The following is a 16279-nucleotide window of genomic DNA, read 5'->3' on the forward strand; positions in this document are numbered from 1 at the left end:
TCAGCAGCAGAGGAAGGTGAAATCTTAAACATACAAGCAAAGAAGAAAATCTGTATCCCTCCAAAGGCTTGATGTTAAAGCATGTGGGCAGGAAAAACTTCAGGAACTGTGGGGAAACTCTCAAATGTAACTGGGAAGTATAACCTGATGAAGCTGTAGCTCAACCAAAAATCTGTATGTAGGACAGGAAACAAGCTGACTTTGCCATTTCAATGAAAAATATAGCAAGGGAAGCGGGACTGCAGGCAGAGTTGTTTTGCTCTTTTTCCCTTCCTCTCCTCAAAACACCTCTGCTCCTCCTACCTCATCTAAATTCTGCTTATTTAGTAAAGGAAAACATGAATGTTGTCTGGAAAACACTTTCCAGGTCTTCAGGGAGAAGTCATGTTTATCCAGACAAGTTTTAGGGGGCAGAAAAGGGAGTTGTAGAAGTGCCCAGTCTTTCTGCAGAGCAGATCTCAGCTCTGATCAGATTGCAGGATAAATACAAAATCAATAGAGGGGTTTTTTTCTAAGTTGTATTACAAGGAAACTTAAAAAAATCCAAAAGTTTCCCTTTTTCTGACTCTTTTCTAACTGCTCCTCAATATAACAAATGAGAAAAATCTAAGTACCTCATTAGATTGCTACTAAAATGTCAATAGTTAGAAAGTGATTTTCCCTGGTGAGTTTTCAATATACTTATAACTCACTCTAGTGCTTTCTGGGGGAGGGAGAAAACATCTAAAACATCTAGTGGTAGTTGATTCTATGTAGCAGCACAAATATCCCTGCCAGCTTCGTGGAAGACAGAATAATAAGTAAAACTTGAGTCTGGCTTCAACTTCAGATGGGCAAGACTTACACGCTCCTGCCAGGGTCAAATGGTGGCAGAACCAGCTCCCACCAGACATGCAACCACAATATGTAAATTAAAGAAAAGAAACTGGATGTGAAGGCAGAATACTGAGCAATTTTTAATGAAGAAAACCAAACGTGTGCCGTGTGGAACGCATTGTATGCACTGCAAAACAGGCCAATTTGTCTTAATTTCTCACTTATTGAAATTTCTAAATTCCATTGCAATGTGTTTTCTAGCATCTTCAAAGGATTCATTTTCCTTTGTATTTTGGGTTACAAACAGTTTTACTTTTACATCCAAAGAGAGACCTGCTATACAAGAGGTCAGTAGCACCAGCAGACAAGTAGTCAACAACAAATCTGAGCTTTTAAAGTAAACCCTCATTATAGTTTAAGATTTAATTTAGTCCCTTATTTTTTCTCTATTATTGCAAATAAGATGTTTTGCTCTGCCGGTTGTGCTGTTCTTTTGAAGCTCACAAGAAAATAAACAACTACACATAATTAGGAAAGGAGCAACTCCCCCCCTTAAAGGCATCATTCAAACAAACAAAATGAGAAAAACTGGTTTAAATTTTCCTAATAAACATACCCTGAAAAATCCTAACAAAAATACACCCTAGCACACACATGTACACAGACTTCCCAAGTCATATGGCAGTCATTTATGGGGACACATCTGACTTCAAAGACCTTTTAATTGTGAGTTTGAAGGGCACTCCATGCAAATGCAGCATTGGGAAAACATGGAAAAAAACGAGAGCTGCCATTCTGAACTGTTTTGCCAAATGGAAAGGAGAATACAGCTTGAAAAGTTGCCAAAAGTCCATGTTTTTAAGGTCATCATAAATAATTGCAGTCGGAAAAAATTAAAAGGTTGAGATAACTTCTAAAATGTAGTCTTTGGACAAATCTAATCCTAGTGGATATTTATTTGCTCTGGAGGTTTTATTCACAAGTAAAAATGAACCCAGGTCTTAGGGATTTGCTGGCACTTTTACAGAAGAAATGGGAAAAGAGGAGATGGGGAAAAAAACCCCAGAAATACCATCCACATAATTTTGACTACCCCATAATATACAAAGACTCTTAACTCCAATACCCTTGTCCAAGAGAGAAGGTAGTTAAACAGTTGTGGATATATTTTTAAGCTCCTTGTAACATGCTCGACCTGTGGAAACTTGGCCAGCTCAGGTTTGGCTGGCTGTCAGCAGCAGTGTGAAACACAGTGTGATTTATAGAAATCTCTGTCATCACACCACAGGGTTAATTTCTTTCCTTCTTTTTTCTCCTTCCCTCCTGCCCCTGAAAGTGGAAAACTCTTATTTGTGATGACAAGTCTTTGGAAAGCCGGAGGATTAGTAACACCATGTGGCTCCCTAAGATCTCTAGCCCTTTTCCAACTGTTTTTTCGTATAACCCTTCTCTGTATGGTCATCGGCACCTTCTCTCAACAGATGGAAAAAGGGAAGAACCTGCCCCAGGGCAGTTGGAGGGACCAGGATGCTGGCAATGGAAGAATACAGACTTGAAGCTCACAGGTCTCAGCTGCCTGATACAAGAAACCAAGGGGAATCCAAGCATCAAATATGGGATTTTAATAATATGAGCATTTATTTTAATGATTTGAAGGCTGAACCTGCTGGGCTTGTCACTGTAAGTAAGAGATATGGAGAAAGAAACGATGAAGCCTGAATTTTCATTCTGACTGCCACCACTGGAGAGCTGTGGATTTGTGCTCATTCTGGTCTAAGGCAGGGAAGGATATCTGTGCCCTGTGCCCACACAATAACTTAGGATAGGCAGCCACCAGCTGGGCAGCAGGTCAGCTCTCAACACCGAGCACAGAGCTTCACTCGAACAATTTCAAATTCATTGAGAAGGGTATTACTCACAGATTATTTTAAGGCACGTCAGTTTTCTTGCTATAACCATCCTTCAGAGGAGACAAAATCTAACAGAAGAACAAAGCTGGGAAGTGTGTCTAATGGCACAGAGCAGAGAACTATGCAACAAAAAAACCTGTTTCTCAGCCACACTCATCGTATGTCTCTTCCCTTTGCTGTGTTTATCTCCCTCACCTTTGAATTATGATCCCATCCCAACAAAGAATTCTAAAACACTCAGAGGAAACCACTACATAAATGCCAAACCATTATGTTATTAAAGGAAAAAAACAACAACCCTTTCATGATATTTTTTTTTTAACTTGATGCAATTCTAATTTTTCTTTTAAAGGCGGTGTTTGAATATTATGAAATACAGCAGAAGTAAAGTACTTTCCAAAGCCACTACTACTATTTGCATTGCAAGAGCATCTCTGAGGCCCCAAACAATGCTGCCTGCTTTCTAAGTAGCAGACCCAGTTTTATTTTTAAGCCCAGATTTTTTCCTAATATTTTCATATGTTAGGAAACATGACAGGAATTCTCAGACTATCTTAATAGACAGTCAAGAAATAAAGGGGAGAAGGGGACTGTCAGAGACTGAAATTATATTTTACAACTTAAGTATTTTCTTAAAGGACTTTTAAAACTGTATTGCAGAAGCTGCAGAGAAGACTCCCACACCCTGAATGGGGCCCTGACTGAGGCCTGACACGGATCGCTGATGAAGATAAGATAAAGTAACAACTCAGGACTGGGGACATTGACAAAGCACAAGCTTAACACCTCCAAGATGAGGACCACAGCCCCAGGGCTATCAGCTGCCAGGCTCACACAGACCCTCCACCAAAGGGTGGGAGGGAGGAGAGGCTTTGGGTGTGTGTTGGAAACGCCTCTGGTCAGAGGTGCAGTGACTGCCCATACTCCACTGTGCAGAGGAGCCCAGCTGAGGGGTCCTCACCGGGGGGAAGGAAGCTTATCCACAGCAGAAGGGGGTGACATGGCCCATCACAGGGGCCCCCCCCCAAAGGGGTCCCCAGACCCTGCACCAGAGATGATGCAACAGACCCTCAGTGTTGCAAGGGACAGTGTGTCAAGCTAGCCCCTGTAAGAAAGACACGTGGGCATTCCCACCTGGCCCAAAGTGTATATTAATCCACGGAGTTCTGTACTCTTCAGCGTGTGGCAGTGTGTGGTGGCGTGTAGCGGCGTGTGGCGGCGTGGCATGGCGTGTGGCACCATGTAGTGGCGTGGCCATGGCGGTGATGGGGGACCCTCACCACGAGCAGACCAGATGGAGGGGAGCAACGAGACATCGTTGGGACCCTCGGATGGGTGATCTGCTTCCACCTAACCCCTGTCACCTCTCCCTGGTCCCCCACCCCCCACGCACACTTCTTTTTTCCATTTCTTTCTCTCTTTCCCCTTATCTTTGCCTCTCTACTGTTAAATAAAATACATCAATTTTTTGGCATCAACATCTAACCTTGTTTGGTTTTAATCTCGTTTCTGGAGATATTTTGAACCTTCTAAGTTCTTTCCGGTTTATGTGCAGAGACTTAGCTTGCTTTGCTTTTCTGGGTTTAAGCCGGATCGTAACAGGGACACAGCAGGTCTGAGTTCACTTAGCCTATAATGTCTGGAATTTTTAATTTACTGGTTTCTACCAAGCACCTTCATTAATGAGCCCAAGATCTTTAATGCTTCTTTAATTGTCTGTGCTTCCATCTTTCCATGATTGGACTGAATATCAATACAGTTGGCTGAAACAGTTGCTGCTCTACTAGAAGGTCAGACAGTCTTGGGGGGTTTCCTGGGCAGAATGGGAATGTATTCCCTGAAATTTCAAGGTAGAAGGGAATGCAACTCTAATGTGCCGGCTCACATCTCGCATGACTCTGTATTTTCTAGGCATTTATCCAGTAGATGCCTTGCTATCCTTTCTTATTTAATTCAATGATGCATTCTTCTATAGACTTGCGCTAGGGCTGAGACGTTAATTAAAACTACCTTGAAATATTAGCAGCTACATAGCATTTGATTGGTAGGAGAAAAATAGTTGGGTATGAAAATTAGTATTAGCTGTTAAATTAATTATTATAAAAATTAAAATAAATTCTTATTCAATAAATTTTAATTGCCTGGGGCATTTTTATTAACAACAGGGATTAGCAAATATAATATATACAATACATTGTATAAGTAACAGAGAGAATAATCAGGGCTGACAGAGTACTTTTGCTTGTTTCAGAACACATACACTGCTCACATGGAGAAGGAACAGATTACAAGGAGCTTCCCCGTAGCCACATGCAGCTGTAAAAGCTCGGAGTCAGCAATGGCAGCGCACTGACAGCTAAATCAAAACTATACATCCTTGAGGAGCCATTTCGTCTAAATCACAGCTTCTGATTCCTCATCTTATGTGGTCAATGGGCCTGCATTTCTTAAAAATGGGAGCACTGGTGGAGGTAGGAATGAGGCTTCAGGAGAGCTGTTTTTGTGAGCTCTGTTCCACAAGTGCTGCAGAAATGTACACAAAGCTTTACAAATGACCTCATTTTTACTAGGAAAGGACAGCTCAGCTCTGTTCTACATTTTCCTGAACTGAAAGGAAGGCCCCACAGCCAAACTGTCATGTCTAATCATTGTGTTGCCAGAGAGTGTTTAAAACAAACAACTTTTTTCTGGTTTTTTCCCTCTCTCTTAATACAAAGCCACAGAGCAATTGTTGTGTTTTCAGAGAGTGGGAGCTGTTTTTTTTATCACATAGCCAAGACACCAGAACAGCAATTTTTCCCAGTGCAATGAATGAGCTTTATAAGGATAAATTTTCACCTCATTAATGATCTGAGCTGATTATTCCCTTCCCCCACTTTTCCTTTTAGGTCATGGATCAAATGTGACCCACTTTTCTTGAATGCTTTCCCACCATCTATTTTTCCCATTAGAGTAGAAAGCCAGTTGCTAAGGACACATTACAAAGCAGCCATGCAACCACTAAATATCTGCCCCCAAACACACACACACACACATATACTTTTCTTCTCCCCTGCCTTTATGATATTTCCCCCCTCTCATCATCTACAAGATCCCGCTTTACATTCAGGAAAGCCAACAACAGAACTGCTTATAAGGACAGGCTTAGCACGAGAATAGGATTTTCTAATGACTACAGAGACTCCCGGGGCCCTTCATATTTAAAAAAATATAAAGACAGCAGCCTTGGTTTTTAATTACTCCTAATTCTAAATCTCATGGCCTTAAACACAATAGCTCTTTCAACTCGGAAAAAAAATGACACTAATCAGTAACAGAGTCCCCTGCGCAACCTGCTAGTCCTCTGCTGGCATTGCAATGCTTGCACTGCTTTGATTTTTCAAGGTTGACCAATGAGTCAGCAAAGCCAAGACAACTTAAAAGCATTAAATCATGCAACTAAAATGTTTCTTTCCAATACAGCGCTGGATGGATTGCAATTAGCAAGGGGAATCAGTACAAGGCAAATATTGTAAGAGCAGAGAGAGAGAGAGAGAAATAGGGAATTAAAGGAGATGGTGTTCATTTTGCAACAAATGAGCCCCAGAGTTAAGGTATTTGTGGTTTAATATAGCCCCTCTTACCAACCAGGTAAGGAATGTAATTAAAACGCATTAAAGTTCAGTTGCTGAAGCTCAACAGAAACAAAATGAAGATTTAACTCATCTGCTCTACTTCCGTCTGAGTAGCCAACTAATATTCCTACTTGGTGCAAAGTCCTGTGAAATGGAAGACTTGTGTTGTTCTGTAGTGCTTTCTAAGAAAATCCTTCTCCTTGGCATTTATAAAAGAAAAGATGTCATTCCAAGTGTCGCATTGAAAAATTAAACAGAACTATGTAACACTGCAGCTACTTGGATTTGTCTGACTGTTTCAGCTTTCCATGTCATTTATTACACTTCCCAGTAGGATTGTGCAACACCTTGGAGTTTCTATAACCAGTACCTCATTCCTTTAGCAAACAGAGGTACACTATATGATTAAATGTTTAATGTATATAGATTCACATCTAAATTACAGTTACACAGTGGACAAGATTGAGGATTTGGTCACAGCTGTAATTCTACTTCATGCCACCCACTCTTTTTCCACAGAACATCCACAACATCCTTTCTCCTAACTTTCACAGAGATGACAGAAATCATAACTGCAATGGGATTTTCCATTTAGCAGGACGATGAACACGTACATCAGACCTGAATTGCACCACTGAGACTGTGGAAAGATTAGAGTCACGAGCATCCAAGCAAAATGAACCGTAAATACAATTACTGTTGAACTATCAATGAGCAAACTAAGCATGGATTTCAAGCAGTGGCAGTCTAACAGCCTCCTGAAAAGAAGAATAAAATTCTGTTGATTGCAGGAGTCCCTGAATTCAGACAAAAATCTCCAGTTTTGGATTGAAGGAATAATAGTCTGAATAACAGACTTTTACTCTCAATACCAAGTGAGCTGCCCACAAGAAAGACAACCCCGACCTATGGCTGAGGCTTCCAGACACCTCAAAGAGAAAGTCCATCAAGCTGTGATTTGATGGACCTTAGATGTGTATTGAAAGCATGGAAGGCTTCCATTCCCTGGAGGAAATTGAAGGGAAAAGCCATCATTTTTCCATCTGAAGAAAGCAACCAAAGCTATTTTTCTGGACATTGGGATAACTTTCTGTAAGTTTGACCAAATTTTCTTCTTTATACTAACCCCTATTCCTCCACTTCCGTTTGTATTCACAGGGTTTTTTTCCTATCACTTCTCTCTTGAATTGTCCTTAATACACCTTTTATTTGCATTTAATGCATTTGTTCATCATTAAACTGATGATTCCACTAAAAATACACCAATAAGAAAGGCAACCATGGCAACTGGCCCTTATTACTGCATCATTTCTGGGCAGGATTCCGAAACCAGATTAAGTGACAGCAACTTCAAAGTGTTTGAACATCAGGTTCCTAGCACCATGTTTAATCATTTTTGAACACTGCTTGAATTCCCAACAGCTCCCTTCCAGTCTGATAACTGTTACCCAAAAATAAATGTGTTGTAAACTGTTGATCTCTTTTCTCTTGACTGTTTTTGTCAAATTGCTTTCAAGCACCTGTGATATTCTCCAGCTGCCACTGCATGTTGCTCGTTTGCTTAACTTCGTAAGAAGAAACACATGAGTCACATGCAGGAAAAAGTCATCTTATCATTCAATCCTTCCAGTAGCCAAGGCAGAGCTGTCCTCTGGAGTGAACTGGTTATCTGTTTACTTGATGAATTCTGAAAGACACTCCACTTCCATATCCCCCAGTCGCCAACAGTGGCTGAGCTCCCACCAGAGTTCCTGTGCAAATCAAAGTAAGGACAGCGAGGCATCAATTTTGCCACTCAGTTCTGTTCTGGAAGAGATGCCAGGCAGCAGCATTCAACTGCTCTATTTTGTTGTTTAGTGCCTTGCATCATCATTCCACTGGTATATGCAAGCAGTGACTGTTTTCCAAAGGGAGACATGGGGAGCCAGGTTACAATGCAGAGAAGAACACTCATTACTGTAAATTAAAATCCTTAAACAAATCACCAACAGTGAAACAATCTCTGCTTCGATTACACTGTTAGCTAGCACATCCAGGCTTTTCTTGCTTTGGCCAGAAATACTGAAGCCATGATTGATCTAATCTGTAATCATGTTGTTTATTTCAAATTAGACATAATATAAAAAGCGTAACAGTGAGTATATGTATATTCATAGCACCACTGCAGACATCCAAAAGGAACTCTATTTTATCCCTGCTGCTTTGCATTTTAGCCTCATTTCCTCCCTTTTACTGTCTATGGTAAATACAATATTTGCTTTTAGAGTTCTGACTCTCCAGGGATTATAAAGGAAAAGTACTTAACAGAGAGATTATCTTTCTGGTGTTGCAATGTACAAATGAAAATTGTTACATTAATGGCACTATACAGTCACGTTCAAACACCATTAAGTACCTCTCCAGAAAACCAAAGGAAAGGGAATGATGAACTCCAGCATAGTTCTGCCTCGACTTGCAAGTATATTTGTGTTTCTCCCTCCTCTCCATGCAAATGACTCTCTGGAAAGGAATTTCCAGACTTTCTTTTCCTTTCATTAACACTTTATAGCCTGCAATAAGAGTAACAGGAAATATTAATACTTAGGAAGCACAGACAGCAAATTCTCTGAAGAATGCAAGGTCTGTAAAACTGAAATCGAAATTCTGCACAAATATGGATTTACATCATCAGCTCAAATTGAGGCCCACTTTCACACCTACAAACCCCAACCCTGGGTGTCTGCTTTCAGTTTAAAAGCATGCAACAAACTGCCTTCAAACACATCAAGATGCACTACTTTGTTCTGTTGTAAATTTCTCTTCCTCCATGGGTTTAAGGCTTATTTTTAGCTGCTTTAAATCCGAATAGGTCAGATGTATATCTGCTAATGAGTATTGGTAATTAAGGTTTCAAACCACACAGCAGCAATCCAACACTTTCATGTTGCTGATATCTCTCTATATTTGTGTATATTTTCAGAGCAATGTCTGAGAGTCCTATTTGATTGAATTTCATTAAGTTCTTCAAGGCTAAAGTTACTTGTGAAAGCTCAAAATATATCTAAGCATAGATTTTTGTCCTTTTATTCTTTGCAAACCTTTGCAATTGTTCTATATATTAGTCTTTCACTTAGCATAAAAATTTAGAAATTTATATTCCAAGACTATAAATTCCAGTTATAATTTTTGTTATATTTTGCCATGCATTAAAATGGAAAACATAAAAGATTATTACTGAGATCATTATTAATATTATTTTTGTATTTGAGTGCTTAGAAATACTACAGCAAGAACATTTACATGTGCTGAAGAAGCTTGATTATAAAGCTTGGCTAAACTTATTGGAAAAGCTGCAATCATAGCTCAGTTACTTCCGAGAAAACATTTTGGGAAAACTCAGCATATTTCATTTTTCCCTCTTATAATTTGGAGATATGTGTCTAGCTTTGTCAAGTGCTTTGAAAGAGCATGTGAGAAAACTGGGAGTTTTACAGGTGCGAAATATGTCAAGGAATGCAAAAAGAAATGCTCCCCTTTCCCACAGATTTCAATTTCAGTCATTCACAAGAACTGGCCAGGCCTCTGTGAGGTCTGCTCAAACATAATTTCATTTGTATGTGTCTGCTACCCCCTGCACAGTGTAGGAAATAAAGAAGAAACGAAAGAAAGCCTCAGCATGTTCCTGAAATTAATTTTCATGATAGGAGGTACTTATAATTACATTACATCGCTACTTGGAAGAAAAATGGCCAGCTATATTCTAAGAAAATATTAACCCCATCAGCCCAATCACAAATCACTACATTTAATGTATTCTTCCTTTTATTAAGACCCACAAGGTGCCCATTAGAGGCACCTTCACTGCCATCCTAAATCACTTCTAATTATCAGACGAGCAAAAACACGACGGAAATGTTATTTCACATCTTCGAATGAAAGGCTCTTTGCTCCAAAAGACATGTCAGCACTGGATGATTTACTCCATGATTTTGTTTACTGCCTTCAACTTTCATTAGTGTTAAAAGAGCTAAGATTGTTTTTCTGACTGCTGAGATTTCCTAGGAGATAAGAACCACACAAACACTGAACTCTCCACCTCCTGCAGTGGGCCAGGGAAGATAAAAGGTGAAAGGCAGGGTGCAACCTCCCATGGCTTTGCTGTTTTGGGTTGTTTTGTCACAGTTCTGGCTTTCTAGGGAATGGAGATGGAAAAGGGCAGGAGCTGTGCCATGGTTTCCCATGCCTCATCCTACTCCCGCCTTGCCCTCTTGCCCCTCTCCTGCGTCAGGTTTGCTTCAGACTCGAGGCTTTTCGTTTGTCCCACATTCCTGCCGTCCCACAACAAAATAAGCAGGAATTTTGAACACATTAAGTGTCTGAACTTGTTCTTTTATTCCTGGTTAAGCCTCTCATTGAGGTTTTTGTGTTCTTCTAAAGAGATTGAAATTAATGCTTGATAGATTTTTAGCAAAATATGTATTGCTACCTAATTTTCACTCTAAGGTTTTGACTAAGCTTTCAAAAAATACTAGGAGCATTTTTCAGGAGTAAAACCTTCTAGCTGAAGAAAACAGCTATTTCCTAAAGCATCAGTCACTGCAAGATTTATACATGTTTAATCCCATTCAGACACATTAATACCCTCTCAAGCTAAAACAAAGAAGCAAAGTATGACAACAACATATTACTAACAAGAGGGAATTAAAAGAATTAATCTGGTGTTTCTCTCCTGGAATTTTTGTGTGCGATGGCATGACAAGTCCCTGAGCATCCTAATCTCATTGGATCTGCTTTGATTTAGGGTTTGGAGCAGATGATCCCAGAGGTCCAAACTTACATTACTCAGTGGTCTAGATATCAGCACCCTGCAGAAAATTTGCTGACAAAGGAGAAAATGATTTAGGAATTAAAGTGTATTTCCTTGGAGGAAAGGGATTTTTTTTTTTTTTAAATCAGACTTGATATAATTTTTTCTTTGTAATATTGTTTATTCCCTATGGGTTTATTCGCTATGCCATTATGCATAAGTGAAGTCTGATTCTCCCACATAGAAAAGGTGGTACAGACATTGATCCCTCCAAGCCCAAAAATGCTACAAACTTCCAATACTTTGCATTTCAGCTCTGTGCCTGCTGCTTGCTCAGTACACACATATTGCAATATGTGATCAGGAAGCCCATGATACCCATTCGATCATGGGAAGCAAGAGCTGGAATTTCTGGGGATGGCACTCATTTTCTCTGGCATTGGATGAATCATAACTCTTCAATATCTAGAAGAGCTATGATCCTATCTATCCATATCAGAGACGTAACATACACCTTCTATTTAGAAGCTCTGTACATGATTCATTACCATGACACAGATAGATAAGAGAATCTATGGCTTTATTATCCAGGAATTGTACTATGGTATGATATTTTACTAGAGGAAATGCAAACATTATTCTGCTAAACCTTCTCTGTGCCATTCTGCAATGTTGTTATTAACATTCACACACAACAATAAAAACTTATGGGCATTCACAAGCAGTTGTTATATCATTTATAATACAATGATAAAGCTGAACACTATAATTGTAATTTGTCAAAATAGAAAAAAGGGTACAAATAGAAACCAAAATAAATTTTTTAAACCATGATGAGGTACCAGAAAAAGAAGTAGTTTGCCATTAAAATGATGCAAGTGGTGTGCATAGAAATCCTGAAATCAAAAAGCCAAACACTGAAGCCAAGACCGTTGATCTGCATCTCCTCAGCCTGTGTTGGAGTGAATGATTAAAAGCTTCTATTTGAGGTGACTTGTTACAAAACAAAGTACATGAAAAAATACTTTAGTGCTTCCCACTGTGACCGCCCTCATATTGGTGGGTCAGGAAGAGAAGGAAACCAGATTGCCCAAAGCTTCTCATTTTGATTGCAAGCTAAAAACGACTTCCACAACTTCCTTCTAGCTTTCGGCCACTTGTCAATACTTTGCATTTATCATTTTTGCAAGAAATGATAAATGATTTCTAGGCTGAAATCATCCACCGAAAACAGTAAATAACAAGCTATGAAATTTCGTTAACTCTCTTTCACCTCTCTTTCTCCAGGGCTGGCCTAGAGCAGGAAAAAAAGCAGGTTGCCAAAGAATCAGCTCTTCTGGAGCCTGTGTACTACATGCAATTCAAGCATCAGTCCAGAAAGGGAAATGCCTCAATCCAGAAAGCACCATAAGGGAATACATTTCCTGGCCTGATCTTCTATTTCAGCAGCTTGGGAGCCAGAAAAACCATCATACTGGATGTCCTCCTTCTGCACACAAACAGAATGGACACCTCTTATGTATATATAAACAAAAGAAGGGTCTATAAATCATGTTTTCTAAATATCATTTTGTAATCGGCTTCCACTTAGAATACACAGTACAGTCCAAAAGTGAAAAGATATACCTCATTTTTCAAAAATGAAAGGCAGTGATAACTTATTTGTATTTAATCTGTTGCTTACATTTTAAAAACATTGTGAGCATTATATCCAAATAAATATTTATCACTGTAGTACACCTTCCTCTTGTTGTTGGTTAGCCTGTAAACCCAAACCATACCTTAGAAAGATCTTAACTACAAACAAGCATCTCAGCAGTTCACTACACATGGAAGCAAGTCAAGCAAAAACCAAATCAAGCGTCTCCCATCTGAACAAAAATCTGGTGCAATTCACTTCAAACACGCTTCTCTCTTGGCTTCCGAAACACCACTTTGCTGCTCTCTTCTTGGTCCCCAGTTGCCTCTTTGCCAAATGTTACACATATTTATAAGAGGTTAAAATAGAAACAAAACACTACCAACAACCAACCAAGAAACCCAACACCGCATAAGGGGGAGGACAAACAGTGGAGCCAGATGCAGCAGCTTGCTTTTACTGTCTCTTTGCTCTTGGGAAAATGCAATAGTGGCTTCTGAATATTAATTGAATAAGGAGCTGTGCAAATTCCAGCTGTTGCCCTTGCACTGGGGTCTGGAAGACGGGTGTTTTCTCAGCCCCCCGTTTCATTCCCGGACTCCCAGAAACGCTGCACATATGTAGCCCTGCAAGTTGCACAGTTTAATTCTGTAATCCGTCTGCGAAACTCCAGCTTCTCTGACTCAGTGGCACATCAACATTGAGGAAACTATAACTGGGATAAGAACCATATTTAGGGAGGCTCTCCCCTACAAGCTGTGGGTACATAAGGCAATAAAGGGACCAGGTTGTTACAGAAGAATATATGATGCAACCCCCATTTTTGGGGGAATGTGTTTAACCAAGCTGAAAGGCATCAGGGAAGTTTGCTGGACAAGCATTGGCTCCCCTGATTTTCATGGGCTTGCTACTGAGTTACTCAAACACAGGGTGCTCCAACACAAGTCATCACTGCAGATGATGTCCATCATACAGGATCACCTGGAAGGACAGGGACATCACAACTGGGACCATGTACATCCAGACTCAGGATCTGGATGAGGCGTCAAACGAATCTCTTAGAAGTGCTCACCACCTGCTTTATGGAAAGAAGGAAAGGGGAAAAAAAAGACAAAAGGGGGGTTCTTTTAGGTGTCCCACGGTGAGTCTTTGCATCACTGACCAGGTTGAACTTTAAAGGACATGTGGAAGTACCAGTAAGTGAAATCAGGAAAGTCTTTAAAAAGATTTTTTAAATGGTCGGGGTCTTTATCATGTCACATTTTCTGGGCACTAGTACAATTTAATTTGATTTTAAACTGTACTGCTTGATGAAATGTCCTGTTCTTTAGTTCAGTGAAGTCAAGACACAATAAATGGATTTTTAATGGACGAAAGTTCAATTTCTCTGGCAGCAGAGACACATGAGGAAAAGGGACACAATGTACAAATGATGCACTCTGTGCTGACTTCCGACCCTGACCATTTCATGACAGGTATAAAAATGAAATACTGGGGGTGAGAGGAGAGGGAAGAAAAAGGAGAGAGCTTTAAAAGGCAGCAATGCTAATAGCCAAACAGCATATAAATTGTTTAGGAACAGAGGTTGATGTTCGGTTACAAAAATAGTGCAGCCGAAACAAAGCTAAGAATGTTATTTTTCTTTTTCTTTTCTTAATCTTCATTTTATATGTTAGCTACTATTTCTGTTCAGTGTTTGGCTTTCTATTTCAGAGTGTGTGATTTAGTAAAGTCAAGAAAGGTGTTCGGAAGGGGGAGAAATGTAATGATATTATTAATCCCTGTATTATGTGGTAGAATATATGCAGATAATTCTCTTCCTTGTTTTTATTCAGCATGAAATTAGTTCACCATTAGAAACATGGTTCAAGGCCATGTTTCCTCAGTCCTGTTGGAGAAATGAATCAGGACACAAAAATAGCTCTGATGGTGCTCGTATTTATCAGGACTTGACTGAGCTGTAGTAATTAAATAATGAATCTTTAACTGGAAATATGATGCTCTATATCTAAAGCTCTGAAAGACCATTACAAATTATTTGAAAGCTGCAAAAATACTTCAAAAATCAATTAAATGTTATTAAAACTGAATACAAATTAAAGACCAAAGCACCAATTCCTGCCTATTTACCTCAGCTAGTTCAACTCCAACTTCAAAACCTCCACTCACTTGCCAGATACAGATTGTGGCTTTTAACATACAATGTCAGCAGATCGCATCTGCTTACTCCTGCTCAGTGGCTCTGGGCTAGAAAATGCTATTTTCAATGCTTTCCCAGAGAGGAGGAAACCATCAGCATTTAAAGGTATCCCCACAAATGTTTATGTTTGAAGCACTGTCACTAGATCTGCCTGCCATCAGAGGACTTCCCACAACCTCACTTACTCATCATGAAGCAATATTTATCTTCCAGCTTCTCCTGGGAGGAGATACTCTCCTGTTCCTGTCGTTGAACACCACTTGTCTCGATAATTAATGAATTTCCTATCACCCACTGCTCCTGCCTGCTGCTCTGCCAGATGCCCCCAGCCCCGCTGCTCCTCCTGATTCCAGCAGTTGTGGGGCTTTGGGGTTGGGTTTTTCCATCTCTGCATGCAGCCAGTGCCATTTTTGTCCCTCAAACACTGCTAATTTATTTCAGCAGACAAGACATTGGGCACACCCACTCCTGGGAAGGCTGACCTGGGGCTGGCATTGGCATTTCATTGGCCACACAAGAGGCAGTGGTGTCTCTTGCCCTCTTCCATGAATGCTGATGGCTTTTAAGGCACCTTCTCATCAAAACTTGGTGATGAGGGAGAAAATTTGGTGCTCTGAGAGTGCTGAGCATGGAATGAACTGGGACTTTCCACAGCGAACATCAGTAGCACAAAACCAATTTTGGGGAGTTTCTTCTCATTGCCTTAGGACCCCCTGATTACTCAAGATCTTGTGGTCTCACATGCCCGCAAAGAATACCCCGAGGTTCCTATTTGTTTAAGGACCTGTTTTCTCTATTTGATTAAAACATTTTTGAGCTTTTCAGCAGAATAGTCATATTTAGCCTTAAACCTTCATTTCTCTAACAACTCCTTCAAATACATACTGTGCTCAATTACAGTAAACCCACAAACATGAAGTTCCCTTTTCAGATGCATTCATTTGCATCTTGCATTAAATGGTTTATAATAGAGCCACATCATTCAAATGTTAACTGAAAATTATCATTCTTAATTCTCTCCCACCTTTATAAATTTTTCAGCTCACCTGTCTTCTATTATGAAATGTAGTCTGGGTACCTTTATTTTATTTATAACCAACAAAGTGCAGAAAAGCTATGCATAAGCTCTGTCAATATTTTTATGAGTTTTGGTGTCTCCCCTTAGAGAACTTACTGAAGTTTTTTCGTGTTCACAGATAACTTCTTCACAGAAACAGTAATGTCTTTTCCCCTGCAGTCAGAGCCAACAGCAACCTTTAAATTGCTGAGGGAAAGACATTTTGAGGTTTGAGAAACACTGTGCAGAAGGCACAA

The 16279-nt window shown here is 39.8% G+C and overlaps 1 protein-coding gene across 15 annotated transcripts in view; it reads right to left on the reverse strand.

Annotated features, from left to right (window-relative positions):
* CELF2 (CUGBP, Elav-like family member 2) overlaps positions 1-16279 on the reverse strand; it is a 549582-nt gene that overhangs the window by 144927 nt on the left and 388376 nt on the right. For 2 of the 15 annotated variants that reach the window (XM_017740358.1, XM_017740357.1), the window contains exon 1: positions 8736-8822. The exons of 9 other annotated variants lie outside the window; for them this stretch is intronic. The gene's annotated coding sequence lies outside the window, so the exon portion shown is untranslated. Of the gene's footprint in view, positions 1-8735; positions 8824-16279 lie in introns of those variants that run through there. 4 more of the 15 variants (XM_017740361.1, XM_017740356.1, XM_017740355.1 and 1 more) reach the window with 3 other exon arrangements.

The sequence above is a fragment of the Corvus brachyrhynchos genome, unplaced genomic scaffold, assembly GCF_000691975.1.
Source record: "Corvus brachyrhynchos isolate BGI_N302 unplaced genomic scaffold, ASM69197v1 scaffold307, whole genome shotgun sequence".
Lineage (NCBI taxonomy): Eukaryota > Metazoa > Chordata > Aves > Passeriformes > Corvidae > Corvus > Corvus brachyrhynchos.